This window comes from Protopterus annectens, chromosome 2.part0, assembly GCF_019279795.1.
Source record: "Protopterus annectens isolate FY-2018-M chromosome 2.part0, PAN1.0, whole genome shotgun sequence".
Taxonomy (NCBI): domain Eukaryota; kingdom Metazoa; phylum Chordata; order Ceratodontiformes; family Protopteridae; genus Protopterus; species Protopterus annectens.
In genome coordinates this window covers 9,620,648-9,640,967 of record NC_056728.1, presented here as the reverse complement: position 1 = coordinate 9,640,967, position 20,320 = coordinate 9,620,648, and the positions used below count along the sequence as shown (strand labels likewise).

Below are 20,320 nucleotides of genomic sequence, written 5' to 3'. Positions count from 1 at the left end.
AAGAAGGGAAACGGGAGGGTCCTTAATGAAAGAGTAGACAAATTATTTCCTTCTACCAAACAGATGTAATGCAGCAGGCAGCAACTTAGGGTAATATTTCAGTTTAATATGCATGTTCCTCTTGCTGCCCCAGTAGTGGGCAGGGTCATTTGAGTGACAGCATAACATAACCGAGGGGATGATTGAGTGATAGAGGTATATGCTGTCAATAACAGCTAACCCTCAAAACAAATGTGGCAGAGTTTTAAACTGAGTATCTGGAGCCCAGTAAACATGAATATGGAACGATTCAACCATACACTGTTGGCATTCATTGTAGTGTTATTTCTGAGCAGACTTGGAAACACAAAATTAAAAGTTAGTATGTCAATACGGCTGGTGACTTGTATGTGCCCCTTTTAAATTGTACTGGTCATTGAATTTTAATCCACTGCCAGTTTTATTCACCATTGTTCACTTTCTTTTCTAACAGTAAGATGAGCATTTATTTCAGTTATGGTAACTGAATGCCATATAACATTTAACATGAAAGGTGAAATTTCATAGAGAAACAAAAATCATGATAATGTTATGCAGTTGCATTATCTGGCTTCTCCAGGATGCTTCAAGACCTGAATGTTGTGATTGGTTTGGTGTTCTTTTACATAGAAAATGCTATACTATTCCAAAATGGTGGACGCCTGGTGAACTGCACTTAAACTGAGCTCCCTACTACATTTAATTTTATCTTAGATTTATACCTCTCAGAGCTTCGGGACGTCCATTGGTATAAAGGAACCCTCTTCAGCATCAAAATCCAATATATTTAATACTATCAGCTGACAGGCAGAGGCCAAATTAAGTATATCTTTTTTCTACCTTACCTTATAGTGCTACACTATCTGTAACTTATAAGGCCTAACCTTGCTGCAGCACTCTGAAGACCACATGGCTAAGCAACTTAAATCTTCAACTGAATCTACTATTATGGAAGTACAGACAACAAAGGCTAAAGCTTCGGCAATCTTTTCACCAGAAAAGGAGAATCTTTCCAAAAGGCAAAAAACCAACAAACAGCAGACGGATCTTAACAAAAATTCCTCTAATAATAGTGAGGATACTGGCTTCCACATGGATGAATTAAAACAGGCCCTGCAGCCCATACATGCAGCTATACACAATTTTTCTGAACAGCTCTCATCTATTGGAAAATCTGTTAATCAAATCGCAGAAAGAGTGGACACACTTGAACAAAAAACACATTCAAATGAGATGCAAATCCATATTCTCACTGAAGATCTCAATGCCAAATCATCAGCTTTATCAGATCTACAACTGAAAGTAACAGACTTAGAGGCAAGAAGTCGAAGAAACAATATTTTAATTAGAGGTATCCCGGAGAGCTATGACAGTCAAAACTTAATCACCACTGCAAAACATATATTTGACTCATTATTACAACTTGTTGATGAAAAAACAGAAATTACCATTGAAAGAGCTCAGAAGACAGGACAGTTCTGATCCACGTCAAGTTTATGTTAAATTGCTCAACTATCAAGTAACACAAAAATACTATTTAAAACATAAATTCATTATGTGGAATAATCATAAGATATCCTTTTCGCAAGATCTACCTTCAGCCATCAAGGAAAATAGACAAAATTAGCTCCACTTAATTAAGAGAAACATCCGGTTCCAAATGCGCTACCCCAACAATCTGATCTTTTACATCAATGAAGTGAAATACTCAGTTAATAACCAAAATGAAGCAAAAACAGCCTTTATAAAGGCTTTCAATAAAGTTCCTACTCCCTGAGTTTACACTTCTGCCAGCGACTCTGTTGCCAAGCATGTTGTAATGCTATACTTTGCTCTCATTGTTTTGCCGTGTAATTCCCTCTCAAAATCAGGTATTTTATTATTTCACAGTTTATCTGCACTTACCTGATTTCTTTTTCTAAATCCCAATGGCCTGGTTAACAGTTGTGAGCAGGTACAATCTTCTCCACAAGGTGTTTACACAGCTCCTTCTGTAACATCCCTGGGACTTCCTTTTTCTTCTGAAATACAGGTCATTCGAGGCAATAAGAACAAGCGCTTCCACATTATTTCGTTCCCCAACGAACATCTTCTCAAAACTGATCAGCCAGAATGAAGAAGGTAATGTCTTTGGCGCTTATCAGCCCTGTACAAACTCTGACTGCCGCTTCGCAAGCTATATGCTTGAATGTACCTAATGCAAACTTGCAAGCGTGAGTGTGATTTCTTCAAAACACAGACTGACTCGGCGATATGCATAGATCTTCTGTAACGTAGTAACCAATCCAGTTTAAATGTACTGTATTTAAACAAAAATCTTACTACTTTATTGGTAAATTAATCAATATAGTTGTTTTATAATGCATTAAGATGTTTCAGATCCAGTATCATTGTTTTCTTCAATAGTTGCATAAGAATTAGAAAATATTTTGCTTCTGAATTATCAAGGTACTTGCTGTTTTTTCCAAGATGAATATATATTTTACATTTGTTTACCTGGGTAGTATATGCAGCACAACTGACCACTTGCAGGTATTGCCCAAGGTCACACAGACAACTCAGTAGAAACCCCAACTAGAGTCTACACTAAATAAAACCTACTGTAGTAAAGGGAAATATAGACACACACACACACACATGTTGTATGTGACATAGCTCCTCAAAGGAAAAATGTCCTTTGAAATAGAAGCTGGTGGTGACCCTATTCTGGGCTATGAGGCCTGTTACATAGTACAATTAATGTACTGTAACCTTTTTTCATAGTTGCTAGGTCACCAAGTTGGACTTTGTGATATTGTAGAAGCGACCTTGGGAGTAAAGCTGCAAAGTGCATGAAAAGTTAACTGCACCATTACCCGCAAATAAGCAACATCACACAAGATGTCATTTATCACATGATGTAAGAACACTTCAGGCACACAATGTCATATGATAAGGTAAATCTGTGCTAAGCTTATTGGCCCAAAAGTGGAGGAAATGACTGATTGTAGCAATTTGTTTTATAACCATGATAATAAACAGATCTGACAGGCTGAAATGTGCTTCTGCTAATAGCTATGAACATTTTGACTAGCTATTTTGTATGCAGTACACTTGCTATTTTATGTGTAACACACACTGACTAGGTCTTCGCTCCGAATGACATTTGGTTCTTATCCTTTTTACTAAGCTATAGTCTGGCTATGACCACATATAGACAACTGATTTGCATGCCGGCTCTCACGCCACTTATCTTACCTTAAACAGGCATGCATCTGATTCGCAGCAACCTGAAACAATTATTTCAACAGTCCAAGCAGAGTCAATGATCATTAGTTACAGGGTCAGTAGTTAGGAATATTACCTTGAAAACTAATTAGAAAAGTTATTTTTACACAAGCTCACTTGCCACAGCACATTTTGTACTCTGTGTGGTATATGGGACCTGCCGAGCCCTTTTTTTTTTTTTTTTTTTTTTGCTGACATAAAATATTTTTATGAGTTAATGTGTTACCTAAGTTATATAATCCTATTTTTACTAGTGTGTTCGGCTTTAAGACTGTTGTTAGTGACTCTGAGTGAGTTACCAAATCGTATGTTGTTACAGTCAAATGTCTATCTAAACACATAACCTTAGTACTTAAAACTCAATTTGATTGTTGGACTCCCATAAACGTACACCTTCGAGTACTGGTTTTGGAAGCTCAGTGGGTGTATGTATAAGTATGCTAGGTTCGTGGTTCATTTGGATGACGTATATTTTGTACATATGTATAGATGTTTTTGTTTTTTTGTTTGGGTGTATGTTTCCTTCTTCATACAAGGAGTTTGGGTGGTTAGGCACTGGGGTTAGTTTGAAGAAGCTGTGTGCTACCTCCTTATGCAAGGTTAATCTCATCATAAAGACAGGATTAATGCCCTATTGTGCTCTCTTCCTTTCCGCAAGCCCTAAAACAAACCCTTATAATCAAACAATATCTAGTACAGGTAGAATAATAATTCCACTTTTATTAGAGTTCTTTCAGTATAACAAGTTAAAATAAGGAATTCAATAGTTGGCATATAGATTGCTGGAATGTTAAGGGTCTACAAAATGTTGTGAAAAAGAACTTAATTCTCCATCTTTTTTTTAAATCTCAGGCTAGTATCTGTTTCTTACAGGAGACGCATTTACCTAAAGAGGGCTGGGAAAAAACATCCAACAGAAAATGGATCAGGACTATAATAGCGGGGGTGCATCAAACTCTAAAGGGTAGCCATTATAATTAAGAAACAATTCCAGGGCGCTATTATGGAATGTAAGTCTGATAAAAATGGTAGATGGTGTTATTTTACCTCTGTATTACCAGACTCTACCAAACCTGTTTTATTCTTAAATTTATATGGTCCATGTACTCTACAACATTTATTTTTCCTAGAAATTTACAATATCCTTAGCTCATTCCCAAATCACCTTTTGATAATTGCAGGTGACTGGAATGCTGTGTTAAATCCCAGATTAGATCGTACCAGCAACTCTCCTTCATATAACTTTCAAGCTTCTATTGCCCTTGAGGAACTAATATCTGACTTTAATCTCATGGATACTATTGTCTACAGTACTGACTCACGTAAAGACAGCATGTACACTTTCTACTCTAATTGTCACAAATCATGGTCACGTCTAGACTTTTTCTTAATCTCTAAATTTTTCTCCAAATTCAAAAACATTCTAAGATGTGAGCCTAGGACACTATCTGACCATGCAAAAATCTCCCTTATGATTTCTTTCGCACATTCTACAACTCCATATATGAACTGGTCCTTTAACAACAATTTACTAAAATACAAAGAGATACTAGTGAGAATAAACGCGTCACTGTCTGAATTATATGCTAATTTAGACAAATCTCAAATAGCGTTTGATATATACAAATGGGCGCTTCAAAGCTGAATTAAGAGGTTATCTGATTAGCAAAGCCACTTTCTTTAATAAGCTGAATAAAGAAAAAGAGACTAGTCTGGTTCTAAAACTAGCCTCTCTGGAGAGAGAACTAAAATTACACCCTGACTCCAAGTTAGAGAAACTAGTCAATTCAACACATAAAGAACTATGTGAGTTACACCTACATAACTATTCACTACATGAACAAAAACAGTGAATGGGCTCAAATCCCATCTAGAACCCTATCTAGAATACTCAAAAATAATAGTGGCACCATTTTGCAATACAGAGGGATGCTATATAAATCAGACTCTGACATAATTAATCTTTTTTATGACATCTATACAGATATTTATAGCAAGAATAGGCACAATTCCTCCAATATGCAGAGGGAAACATTTCTCAATTCCATTTCCTTCCCATCTCTTAATCAGGATCAAACAAACCTCTTATCAGCTCCACTTAATATACAAGAGATTCAAAGTGCCATCAATAAACTTAAAATAGGGAAATCTCCTGGACCAGATGGCTTCACTACTAACTTTTTCAAAACTTTTAGTCAAAAAATCGCCCCTATTCTTCTGGAAGTCTTTAACTACATTATAAAAAATGGAATCTCTGACATACACTGGAACAACTCTTTTACTAAAAAACAACAAAGAAAAAACTGATCCGCATAACTACAGACCTATTTCGCTTATAAATGTTGATATTAAAATTTTTTCTACTATATTAGCCAACAGACTCAAACAAATAATGCCACACATAATATCATCTGATCAAGCTGGGTTTATGTCCAGTAGACATACATGGGATAATACATTAACTTTGGACTCCTTTATCAGTTTTACTAAAGGAGAAAAAAACCCGCTGTATGCCTTGACTCTGACGCCGCCGAAAAGCGACAGGGGGTAGACTGGACTTCTTTCTTCTCCACCATTTTATTTTTACTATACCAAAAATTTTTTCAGATATGATCATATATAAACAAAAAGATCTAATTCAATTAAGATTACCAATGGTACAAGACAAGGCTGTCCACTTTCTCCCTTTCTCTTCAATCTTTTATTGAACCATTTTTTTATATATTACTCAAAATACATATCACACCATACCTAAAATTCTCAACACACAGTAGCTTTATCAGCCTTCTTGATGATGACTTAAACCTTTACTTCAATTTCCTAACACAGACCTTTTCTGAGGCCTCAGGTTACCAAGTCAATAACAAAAAGTCACACATTTTCCCAATAAATCCTGAGGCTCATAAACCTTTTTTTTTCCCGGAATCTCCCTTTAATGTCTCATACAATCTTAAATACTTAGGCATTAATTTTCAACACAACCAAGCTAAATAACCTGCTTAAATCATGGTCCATCATTTGTCAAGACCTTCAAAGATGGAAGTTACTAAACTTATCATTTCTTTCTAAAGTAGCTATTGTGAAAATGAATATATTGCCTAGACTCCTGTATCAATTTAGCTCAATCAATGTTACTATATCAAACAATCTTTAAAACTTTGGTCAAATTTCTTTGGTTTCTTTTCCAAATTATGCCTTCCTAAAGAGAAAGGCGGGGTGGGCCTTCCAAACATTCATCTTTATTACACAATTATTTGTTCCAATAAATTATGGTCCGTTGCAAACATGAATAGAAAAGCTCAAACTCACTATCCAGCTTGGTTGAAGATATGGCATGGCCATATTCTCTCTAATAAAATTAATCCTAAATCTATTCCCTTTCTATCTCCAAAGTTCAAGAATATCACCCCTATTGAAATTTCAAATTAAATCCTTTCAGAAATTGATTAAGGCCATTAATCTTCATCCTATTCTTCCTTTTCTTCAACCAATGCATCTTAATCCCAATCTAAGGATCAACAACAAGATGATAGACCTGGAAGAATTCCCTCTCATTAAAGGCCTTACAGTATGGGATATCCTTGAACATAAGAACTTATCTCTACTTATCTCTTCACAAACCAATAATATATTCCCTGATACATTACTAATTGATAAACTAAAACTAATCATTAACACAGTTGCTAATGACAACAAAACAACATCCTCGTCATACAAGTTATTACACCCTCTACTTTACAAAGGTAACTGCCTATTCTCCAAATACTGGGATAAGCAAATCTCTCCTATTACAGAGGACCAAAAATTACTAGCTATAAAAACCACTATAGAACTCTAAAACTCTTATATCGCAACTGATGTTGAATAACAACTCCTACTATACCCCTGTAAGAATTAATAAATTTAACTCCAATAGCTGACTTACTACATATTATGTGGCATTGCAAAAATTCCCATAAACTATGGTGTTCTCTCAAAGTGAAAAATGGGTTACTATAGCTCTACTCTCTCATGGGATACGGCTATACTAAATATACCTCTAAATTTCAACTTCACATCTTAATTACGATGTGTTCCCTCATAAAACTTTACATCACATATAACTGGTTAGATCGGACTAAATTGTGCTGACATGGCCACCAAATATATCTCGGCTCAGAAATTCATCATATATGGACCTAGGAAGAGAGCCTATTACAGTAAACTTTGGAAAAGCCTATTTGAAATAATCCAGTGCGACTAAAATCTGGCTTTCCCACAAATCTTCCTTTATACTCTCTTTCTTTATCTATGGGGCAACTCTCTACTACTACAAAGTACAAGTAGGGCTGTCAATAGGTAGTATTAAAGCACTGACACTGTTTGTTTTTTTTTTTTTTTTTTTAGTACTGGTAGCACTGTATATATTGTTCCTTTTGGGTTTTTGTTGTTAATTTGTATACTATGCATAATTCAATAAGCTGTAGTCTTCTTCCTTGTCCATGTTAAATATGCTCTTATGTTCATCTCACTTTATAACAAGGTCACAAGCATCCATGTATGTAATTTTTGTGCGTATTCATTGCTTGGACTTTTATGTATATGCATGGTTTTGTTTACTTACCCTTTTTTTTTTGAAAATAAAAAATTATTTTGAAAAAAAAAAAAAAAAGAAAATGCTATACTAGACTATAATTGCTGACAGTATCTGCATTGCATTGGAAGCCTAATGCATCAGTCTAATGTATTATTCTGCATGATGGCAGTTACATAGTGTGAAAGGAGGCTGTTTTCTGTGATGTATGGTTACCAGGCTCCCTTAATGCTGATTTGTTTGACACATTTCATATTTAACTTATACTGGAAATGTATGATTATGCCACTTATTCTTGGAAAGCTTTTATTTGCAGAGTTTTTACAGGTGCCAAAGTATTTGTACTTGTCAGTTAAACTGACAACTTGTGTTCGTCCTTCAAGTTGGCAGAAACATTACAGGACTGTGTCTGACAGATGGTGTGGTACAACATAACCTGATCCACCCTGCAAAATGGTGCATCCTAAACTGAAACAAATGGCAAGTTAAATGCTTTCACAAATATATGAAGCATTTTGTGAAAGAGTTTACATTGTCTTTTTTTTTATTAAACCTACCCAACCCAAGGATACTGTCTGTGTTTATCAGAGCCAGTTTTGCTTTTTTTTGTTTTGCGTTGGAGTACAAGGCCAATGAATACGTTGCTCAAATTCATATGTAAAGTGATGCAAGATAAAATTAAAAAAACAAAAACATCACTCTGCAATTAAATTTTAGTCTGGAACATGGTAGACAAAAAAAAAATCATAAGCAAAGGGGAAAAAGGTTTTAAGGGAACTGACTTGTATGGGAGACCCCCTTAGACATTAGTTTTGGGAATTTTAGAAGTGTGGTACCAAAAATGAAAGAGAATGAAGACATGTGCAGTCCAGACTCACCCCAGGAACCTTCAACAGCTGCGAGACAGCAAAGCAAAAGGGGTCTGGGTGTCCTACATGGAGCCAGGAGCTCTAAGGGGGACCCAGGTTTTGTGGAGCCAGGCTAACTAACAGCAGAACTCTAAAGGTGATATGTGACCACGTCAGAAGCCACATGTAGGATATACAGAAATGGAATGATATTTTTGTAGTAGGGAGTTACTCAGCCTGCAGAATTCTGAGCCCATTGTAGACAAAATAGTTTATTTTTTGTATTTTTTGTTGACAGGATGAGTCAACTGGGACAGGACCCTTTTTAGCCACATCCCAGGCCATGAGGCTAAGTCAAAACATTTGCATACAATGCAATTTCCAGATGACCTTTAAATGGTGAATACTTAGAACATGCATTCAGCAACGATGACAAAACAAGTACAATGAGGCTGGTTGTAAACAGCAGAAACAGCATTAACAATAATAAATATATTTTTGGTCAACATTGACAATAATATGCATAAAGTAATGCAAACCAATGAAAGGGGAAGAATTACAGAGCATTGACATTTTAACTAAATAAATACACATATTTCTGAGTTACGAAGCTCCAAGTAAAGGGAATGTCTGCAATCAAAGCATAAAGATACCAGATTGTCAGATCTTGAGTACCCCTGGTATGTACAAGGGGATAGTGATAACTTTGTTCATGAGGAGTGAGATTTTGGATGAGAGACTCACACTTGAATGTTAGCTGTAGTCAGAAGTTCCTACTATCATTAAGGAATTTAACCCAGGTCAAACATTTTGTTCCACATGAGAACCTCTTGGCGGTAGTTTGTTACAGTCTTAGACTTACTGAGTTTCAAACAAGTGGCACATGACTAAAATGGATGGATTCCAGAATGAATCATGAAGAGTTAATAACAGATATTTGCCACAGAAGAAAGGTGACATACAGTTGGGTATTACCTAAAAAGAGGTGCTAATACAGACCTCTTTTCTGATTATGTTCAAACAGAAACATACATGTGAAAGACAATAATGCACACAATATGGAGCCTTGTAGTACTTCAGAAACAAGACGGAACGGAAAGGAAAGGAAAAAATAATCCCTGACACTACCCGTTATGTTCTTTATAATAAGTTATAAAGTAAGTCAATGACTGATGGCACCAAAGATGCTGCATTAAGTCTGAATATGCTACAAAAGGACATCATATTTAACAGTGTCAACTGCTGAAAAGGGATCAGAGGAATAATGCAAATCAATGAAGTTGATTTCACATCAATAGATTATTTAGTACTTAAGGTGCTATGCTTTTACTGAAAAAACAAACTGAAATAGTTTATGGACTCCATGTTCCCTTAAGATTGAATCAAGCTGCATATACAGGATGTTCAGTTTATCTTAGCAATGGATAGAAGAGTAAAGACAGGGCAGTCGTCACCAAGTTGTTAGGATTGGTGTCTTCAGAAGCAATGTCACAAGTGCTTTTTTAAAAAGAGATGGAAAAATCCCACAACTCAGAGAAGCAGTTATAATTTGATATATAACTGGGTCCTGCCCATACAGACCAGTAGTAACTATTTGTTCTGGATTTAGATCTGCTTTGCTGCTATTACGATAAGTACTACAGACAGCCTTTGTGTTTATCATGGCTGAAGAATCCAGCCTCAGGGGTGCAATTTTATCTGCAAAGAATCGAGCAACCATCTCACATTCCTAAGATGAAAAGGCTCTCCAGGTGACCGGACAGGATGGATAATACACAATGTCAGTCTCTCAGAAAAGCAGAGATGGTTAATTGGCTGAGGAAGACATTTTTCTGGACAGGAATATTGATTTTTAGGAGCTATCTTTGCTTGATGAAGAGTATATAGTATTCATCTACCCCAAGGTTAATGTCCAAAAATTTCAACTTGCTGCCATGTACACTTGAGCCTTTGTACTATTCTTGTAAGTCTACATAGCTTAGCATTAAGCAAAGGTCATTCAAAGCAAAATGAACAGGATACATACAACCAGGGCAAAGCAAGTCAAGAGAGGATCTCAGAACCCTATTATTAATTACCAGAAGCTCAATAAGATCGCCAGCACTGGGCTGTGACTGGAATCAATGAAAGCAGGAGTAAATTGTTCAACTTTTATAATCATACAGCTTCCTGTATGCCACAAGTTTAAGGCCAGAGGATTTTAACTGTTTGGATTAAGAGACTGATTGCATTGCAAAGATAGTGGACGTTACACCTCTCTAGAATACTGAGCCCAAGGTATGTCCTAAATGAAGGATTACTTCAGTAACTACTTGATCTAAGCTGCATCCCTTTGTAATACAAAGGAACTCATGAGCCATGACTGCAGGTGCCTTTTTAACCCAGACGTTAATGTCATCAAAACCAGTAAGCCTAATAAGAGCACTTAAGCCAACATAAGGATTATTATTGGACAAAAAGTTTAGTGCATAAAGAGTGCAATATTAATTAATAAGATAGATTAATAAGTAAGATGGAAACTATCATATTATAGGAAGATTAAGACATTGACCTGGTCAATCATTGCTGTAGATGCAGTTTAAGAATATATGGCATGCCTGAAGGACTCGAAGGAGATGAAACTACCTGAAATACATGGAAAATTTTAACATGGCTATTATTCATAGTCCAGGTAATTAACAATCTGTTTGCCAAACTTGGGATCTCAAAAATGTAAATGGTCAAAATACTGTATGATAGTTTTATAAGACTGTCATATGTGTGTTTTGCTAGTTACATTTCAAAGGCATTTTCTGTAAAGAAATACAGAAGTACTCAAAACATTTTTCTTTTTTTCTTGTGTTGCATTTTAATCACTTCAGTATATTTAAAATTCTGTTACTTCAGTTTTCTGTCTTCTCCACTGTTGGTATATTAGGCAAACAAAACAGCTTGTCCAATACAATAATCATAGGTGACTCAATAGTGAGGCACACTGATGTCCCACTCACTAGGTTGAATAAGGAGAAGTTAACAATCAGCTGTCTATCAGGTGCCAGAATCCGACACATAACACATGCACTGAGGTCACTCTACAACAAGTACAAGTATGACTCTGTCATTGGCCATGTGGATGTGAATGACCCAAGACTCACCTCCCTGGATTACATAAAAAGAGACATGGTGGAGCTCTTGGATTATATGGCCCAGGCAGGTATGACCCTAACCCTGAGCAGCATCCTACCATCACCCAGAATAATACCACAGTACAAACAGAAAATGATTGACTTCAACAATTGGTTAAGTTTCTGGTGTCATTCTAAGGGGATCCAATATCTGTCTGCTTAGGATGACATGATTGGCAGACCTCATTGCTTTGCCAGAGATGGCCTGCATCTGTCACCCCTGGGTTTCCAGGTACTGGCTAAGGCTCTTGCCACCCCTATAGTGCCTTTTTTAGGCAGTGTTCCAAAGACCAAACTACCACCATAACAGCTATAAATAAATGCAAGCTGAGGGTCATGCTGCTCAATGCTAGAAGTCTAAATTTCAAGATGCACTTGCTCGAAGCACTCCTCAAAATGGAGAACATCGGCATTTGTGCACCTCTGCACTACCAGGCTATAACTCATTTCATATCTTTTTGCCCCAGAACATGGACCGAAGCTCCAAAGGTGGTGGTGTCTCTATATTCATAAAAGATACGCACACCTCCAGACTAGCATAACGTATCTGAGATACTCCACGTACAACTAACACTGGGTAAGATGGCGAGTCAGGTCGTAGCCTGCTATAGATCTCCAATCATGTCACAAGACTCTCATTCCACATTCCTAAGCACCCTGAAAACTATTAAGATCCAACCCAACACTCTCATACTAGGTGACTTCAACTACCCCTTTATCAGCTGGGAAAACTACTCATGCACCAATGCACTGGCCCAAAACTTCCTGGAATTCATCAATTCCAATGCCCTGGACCAGCTCATTCTTACCACCCATTAGAGGAAGCAACATCCTTGACCTGGTTATTTTATTACTAACATGGGCAACCATTGCTCTACACCAATAGTCAATTCCTCCCTGGTTAGATCAATCACAAACTAATCACCATGGAAATTCACATCTCAACCACATCTCCCGCAAAGGTATCCAGCATGAAAAACTTCTCCAAAGCTGACTTTGGACTCTTTAAAACAGAGGTGGCTAACTTCATGGCACCCATGCCAATGGAAAATAGATGCATGACTGCCGAATCATACACCAATGCACTGTACGAACACATACATAAATGTATGGAACTAGCCATACCCAATAGAACCAAGATGCTCTCCTCCAAGAAAAGGAAGCCAGTCTGATGGTCCCCTACCATTAATAAACTCAACAACAGAAGGAAGAAACTGTTGCAGAAAAAGGTGAAGTCCCAAGACTGGAAAAATTCCCTTATTAGCCTTAACAAAAAGTTGAGATCCCTCAACAAAACTTCCAAAGCCAGGCTATGAAGGCAGAATTGCGGCAGACACTAAAAACAACCACAAAGCCTTCTATAGTTATAACAAGAATCTCCATGGCAATACTCAGATTTGCTCTGAGTTACTGCACAGTGGTATCTCCTATACTGAGCCAACAGATATTGCCAACATACTGGCTGACAGATTCAGTGCCAACTTTACCCCCCCCCCCCCGCTAAAGAACCAATCTCAATACTGGAAGAATGCCAGGCACCCAGAATTACTGCAGTAAAGGTTAAAGCTGCATTGTCTAAGGCCAAGAATACAGCTTTTATGGGCCCCGAAAATACCCCTGTCTGTATTCTACATGAATTACAAAGTGAACTGGCACCACATCTGTGTGCTCTGTTCACTCACAGCCTTACCTCAGGCTTTGTCCCTACCAAATGCAGGACTGCTACAGTCATCTCTCTCCATAAAGGAGGAGCAACTACAGACCCTGGAAATTATCACCTCATTAGCCTGATGAGTCTGATATGTAAGGTTATGGAGTGCATCATCATGGACCTAATTAACAAGGATATAGGGAATCTCCAAACTCTAGATCCCATACAATTTGTCAAAAGGTAGATCATGCCTTCTTAACCTGGTTGACTTCTTTGAGTCAGTCACCAGAGCGGTGGATGAAGGTAAGGCAGTTTTTCCTACAGCCTACCTCAATCTGGCCAAGGCCTTTGATACTATTCCTCACTCAGTAATTATTGATAAACTCGGTAAACTAGGCATCAACCCCTATATTGTTAAGTGGGTTGCAAGTTGGCGCACAGATAGAATCCACAGTGTAAAAGTAGCGGACACCAAGTCAGACTGCCGACCGGTCACGTGTGGAGTCCCACAGGGATCAGTCCTGTGTCCTCTTCTGTTTGGCATCTACTTCTCAGAAGTCCAGGCCAACATGGAGGGACTCTGGCTGACCAAATTCACAGACAGGTGTAAGCTGGGTGCCATTATTAATTCCTCAAGTGATGCAGACATCCTACAGAAAATCCTCGCTGAGACCAATGACTGGTGTTGAAACCATAGCCTTAAGCTTAATGCCAAAAAAATGTATCATCATCCCCTTTGGGAAAAACTCAGTTCCCACTAATTACCACATTGATGGGAGCCCACTGAACAGTGAAGGTGTTATAAAAGATCTGGGGACACAGGTTGACGGCAACCTCTACTTCGATCAGCACATTGCCACTGTGGTCAGCAAGTCCTTCTATGTGGCACATCTCATTATCAAGGGTTTTGCACCCAGGAAGAAAGAGGTCATCATTTCTCTCTACTCTTCCCTCATTAGACCAGAGTATAATGCCCCATTTGACATGTACCTCACTAGACACCTGCAACAGCTGGAGAGGCCACAAAAGTACATCATGAAGAGGATCCTAGGCCTTAAACACATGTCCTACATGGACAGACTCTAAAAACTCCTGCTATTCTCTGTCTCATATCGTCTACTAAGAGTTGATTTCTGCTTGCCTTACAAAGCCATGTCTGATCCAGCTCTGTTAGAAATGCTACATCTAAAGAAATCCAAATCCCTCCACACCACATGCTCCAGAGACCTCACCCTCACTACCATAATCAACAGAACATGCTGGAGGGACAGGTTCATAACCCAGAGACTACCCATGCTCTGGAATAGACTTCCCATACATGTCAAGCAGAGCAACTCACAGGCCCTCTTCAACAGAAATCTTGATGAGTGGTTGGGAAATAGAAAGTTCACCCCGGGATCACTCCAGTGGCTCTACTTGATATAGGCACTTGGAACTAACATCGGGCGGCATGATGCCAGGACACTTTTATAGGCTAGGCTTGTAAAGGCCCCAGGGGCATTAGCCTAGTACACACCTATGAACCTATGAATCAAGCTCTGTACCCTTGACTACTTGAAGTAGCTCATTAACAGATAAGAGCCTTAATCCACTATTCTAATTGTCACACTGTTGATATGGTCTGGCATGCTTTTACATATCTGGAAAATAACATTTAAAGAAAGATATGTGAATCAATACTTCAAATATTTTGTATCTCAAGAGAGTTTATTAAGAAGCAATGGTGATTAAGGGATACAAATAGCACAACGCTGATATTCAGAATTATTTGTATGGCTTTTAGGCTTTGTAAATAAGAGCATCTATTCATCATTCAACAGAGAAAAATCCAAAAGGTATATTTAAAATATAATATATTTAAAATATAAAACTGAGTTATTTTAAAGTAATATTTTAACTAAAAGATACATTCACAGTACCAATTAATAGATGCGCAGATGTGGTGAGTTTGAGAAAGAGAACTCAGTTTGTGTTTTATAGTCTCTGCAAAATTTTCAGAAAATAAGGAAAAGACTTTAAGGAAATCTTGGGCTCAGGATATGGGATACACTGGAGTAAATATAATGAAAATTTATGTGGTAATTTAACAAGTAGACAATTACCCAGGCAGTTAATTTAACAGGCTGACAGTTACATAAATTATGTTACAACTGTGTAGGCATTAGAGTTTAACACTAGTTACTGGCTACTCACCCAGTGATGTAACTATATGCTACCTGCACCTTATAATTAATGCAAGACAGCAAGAGGTGTGTCAACAAGGCATCCTCATTTAGGAATAGACTTTAAAGATTTCTTAAATGTACTTGCAAAAAATCTTTTTAAAAAAATGTATCTTGTTATGCATAAAGACACATAAGAAAATTTTTCTGATGAACAACAATATTTTGAAATAACCAAAGAACCAAGGTGACCGAGCAAGCAGGTATACACAAAACCAAGAACTGCACCAAGTTGAAGCAGTGAATCAGGTTCATTCACATTGATTTAACGTTTTCATCCTGTTCCATTTTAGGACTTCATCAGAATAAGAAAAGTTAACAAATCAACCCTTTTATACTTCCAAGACCCAGCAAATTACCTATCAGAAAAATCAAGTAATATACAATATATAAAAAGGGTTGATTTGTTAACTGTACTGTCTGGATAAGTGGTATGCTCAGAGTCGCACAATAGGCAAATGGAGCTAGGAAAAGTCAAACCTTGTACTCTTGTGTTCAGGAAGCAACTCATTAAGGGCTTAAAGCCTTAGTCCACACACACACACACACACACACACACACACACACACACACACACACACACACACACACACACACACACACACACACACACACACACACACACAAACTCACATGTGCACACGAACACACACACACACACACACACACACACACACACACACACACACACACACACACACACACACACACACACACACACACACACACATGCACACACATGCGTGCGCATGTGAGATATCAAAATGTGCTTTCTCGCATCCACATGGAGTAATTTTAATAATTCTTCTGTCCCTGGTAATGCCTGCAACCGTGCAGTAATATTAGTGAGTACCAAGATATAAAAACAGGCTTTCTTGTGCCCAAAAACCATGTCACTAGCTGAAAGAAACAAAAATCTTTTCCTGCACAAGGACTGTCATATCTTCTCTCTTCTCCCGCACAAGCCATATGCATTCTTGAAGCAGCACAGCACAAATTTCTCCTCACTCTGGAAAGGGTTGCTATGTAGCAGCTGACTGGATGCTGAAGAGAGCTGCTCACAGAGCAGTAGATCAGATTGGAAGATACAGGCAGATGGGAAAGTTTGGGCTATCCACTGCTCCAAGAGTGTTCACAAAGTGTCTTGCTCCTGTCATAGCCTATTGCAACCTACAGGTTACCCACATTTCTATATACTTAGCCAACATGTTTATCTTTGTAGAGTCATTTTCAGCATGTCAGGAATCTCTCATTTGGGTGAGAGATCTCCAACACAGGCTGGGATTCCAAGAGATCATCCAGAAGTCTTTTTGACTACATCACACAGCATTGTGTTCCTGGTGTGTCTGCTAGGCAACTCAGTACAAAAAGCTTTTCTTCCACAAGAAAAACAGATGTAAATTTAGATCTATTCCAGGGATTTTCCACTCAAACTTTTGTCTGTGCATAGGAATACCTTAGGATTCTAGCTCGCATGGTAATTATGATATACATGATAACTCTTTCAAGACTCCGCATGAGAAAGATATAATAGTATCTGAAGTCTCTTTGGTCTAAGTACCAATGCCCATTATCTTATCAGATTCCACTTCTGAGATTTGTGAGAAAAGAAATCACTGAACGTCAAATATCCCTAAATCCAGGTATCTTCTTCCCTCCTGCTCCAAAGCAGTCAGTTAGCAGAGACGCTTCAGACTTTACTCTTCAGATTGTTACAGACAATACCTCAGTGATGTGGTACATAAACGTTACTCTTCAGATTGTTACAGACAATACCTCAGTGATGTGGTACATAAACAAGTAAGGAAGAACCAGATCTTACCCCCAGTGTAGACTAGCCATGTCTATATATAACAGATATATAATATATATAATATAATACAGTTATAGCCATGTCGGGATATAACTTTACAGCACAATCTCACCCTAACAGCATCTTACATTCTGTCAGAGCAAAACTGTGTGGCAAGCAAACAGAGCAGGGCAAAGGTAGACCCTCACACATGGAAACTAGATTGGGTGGTCTTCCAGAGAATTGATCCATCTGTGGGGAGTTCTTCAAGGAGACCTTTTTGCCTCCTCTCTGTACAATTAGCTAGCAAAATTCTGCTCCAGGACTTCATGCAAGAAGGCTTGGAAGACAATTGCCTTTTCTTTTCCTTGGACAGGAATATTTTATGTCTTTCCACCCCTTATACTAATATCAAGAGTATGTCTGAAGATTAAGAAGGAATCTCCCACGATCATTGTGGTGATTCTCTTCTGGCCCCTGCAACTGTGGCTGTCCTTTCTTTCGGAATTAGCCAAGGGGAATTACCACAAGCTTCCTCACAGACCAGATCAACTCACACAAGAACAGGGATGTTTGATAAATCCCAACCCCAAACAACTTCAGCTGGCTGCCTGGATGATAGAGTCATAACACATCTTAGGCACCTGTTTTCTGAAGAAGTGCAGCAGGCATTAATGGAAGCAAGAAATGCTGCGACTAGAAAAGCATATATAAGTAAATGCAACAGCTTTTCTAGTTGATGCCAAATAGCCAGCACCTGTCAGAGCTAATGTTGCTCTAGTTTTGCAATATCTGTGTGAGTTACTTTCCTATGTGCCTGTCTTTCTCCTCTGTCAGGGTTAATTTGTCAGCCATTTCAGCATGTCTGCCCATGGATCCCTGTCTTCCAAAGCATTCTCAAGTCAAATGTTTTTGAAAGGGATATTACATAAGACATCTCCAAGAAAACTGGTGGCTCCTCCTTGGGATCTTAATTTTGTGTTAGAAATGCCAACACTTTATCCATTTGAACCAGCTCATTTGGTTGACTTGAGATTCATAACACAGAAAACATTTTTACTGATTGCTCTGACCTCTGAAAGAAGAGTATCTGACTTGCAAGCTCCTGCAAGCTCCTTTGGTGGATCTCCCTTGCCTCATTTTCCACACAGACAACTTTTATGAGAACTAATCCTTCTTTTATGCCTGAAGTGGTATGCGAGTTTACATTAAGCAAAACTATTCATCTCCCTGTGTTCTTCCCTGAACCAAAAAATTAGAGAGAAAGTATACTTCATACCTTCGATGTCCACAGACAACTCCAATACTATCTAGTTGTTCATTTCTTATGAAGGTAAGAAAATGGGGCAACCTGTGTCAAAGCAGAATATTTCCAAATGGTTATATCAGGCTATTATTACCTTTTGTTATTCCCACCACAACAAAACTATTCCAGGCAGAGTCAAGGCACACTCTACCAGGGCCTTGGTGTCATCTATGGCTTTTTGGAAGAGGTTGGACTCTAGAAGTATCCTACGTACAGTGACTTGGTCCTCTGTACATACTTTTACAAATCAATACAAGCTAGATTTCTTCTCCAGGTTTAGGTCAGACTTTGCTAGGAACATTCTCCAGGAGCTTCTGAATCCTTCTCCTTCTACCTCCCAGATGTTCTAAGCTCTGGTAATGTACCCATATAGCCTAGACTACTGCAGCAGTGATCAATATGGTGAACACAGTGCAGTTGTGTAAGTAAACTTACCATAAAAGTAGATGTTTGAAGGATCACTACAGTAGCCACTCCCTTGCTTCTGGTGTACTTTTTATGCCAGGGTGTAGAAATTAGTTTTTGTTGTTCCTAACAACGTCCTGTAAGGTCTTAGTTTCCCTCTCTCAAATGGCATGAAAGCTCAGAAGGGCTTGGTGCCCAGACCTGCCTTTTAATCAGCTCAGCTCAAGCTGCTTGACAGTTTTGGGCAAGTGGAAGATGTCCAGAGGCTTTGGAAGCTGGCTGGCTGTTATATCCTTAGCAGGTATAACCTATATAGCTTAGGCTGCTGCAACAGTGATCATTCAATCATCTACTGCTATGTTAAGTTTACCTCCAGGTCTAAAGATCTCATAATCCCCTCTAGTTTTACTCATCAGGCCAGTCATAGAATATAAAGCAAAAACAGAAAAACTGCACTAAGTTAACACACAAAAATGACGTTTATTCAAACCAAAAACCAAAAACAAAAAGGAAAAAAGGTAAGCGCTTTCGCAACTGCTGTTGCTTCATCAGACACTACTATAAAATAACAAGCAGCTTAAATAGGTGCATTCAATTCACTGAAAAAAGCCAGTCACATGATGCTATGCAAAGACAAATAAAAGGTATAGTGAACTACAAATGGGGAGAGAAATACATTACACTAAATAATCGCTAAGACCTAATAATAAAAGCACAAGCAAGTTAAAAGACAATATTATAAAAATATATAGCAATAAATACATAAATATATATATATATATATATATATATATATATATATATATATATATATATATATATAAAAACAGAACAATAGTGAATGCAATTGTCGAGAAAGTATCCTTTTTAATTTTTGATCTTTTAATAAATAATTTGATTAATGAATCTTTGTTCAAATATTTTAATGTCTATAAACCAGTAGTCCCTAGGGTTTATGGCTTACCAAAAGTTCATAAAGATATGTTTGTTCCTCCCATGAGACCAATCATTTCGGGCACTGGTTGGTGCACTGAACCCCTTTCTATTTTTGTAGAAGGGAATTTGCATGGTTTC

The 20,320-nt window shown here is 37.8% G+C and overlaps 1 protein-coding gene across 1 annotated transcript in view; it reads right to left on the bottom strand.

Moving 5' to 3' along the window:
* LOC122792921 (T-cell-specific surface glycoprotein CD28-like) overlaps positions 1-20,320 on the bottom strand; it is a 79,411-nt gene that overhangs the window by 31,372 nt on the left and 27,719 nt on the right. The gene's annotated exons all lie outside the window — the stretch shown is intronic.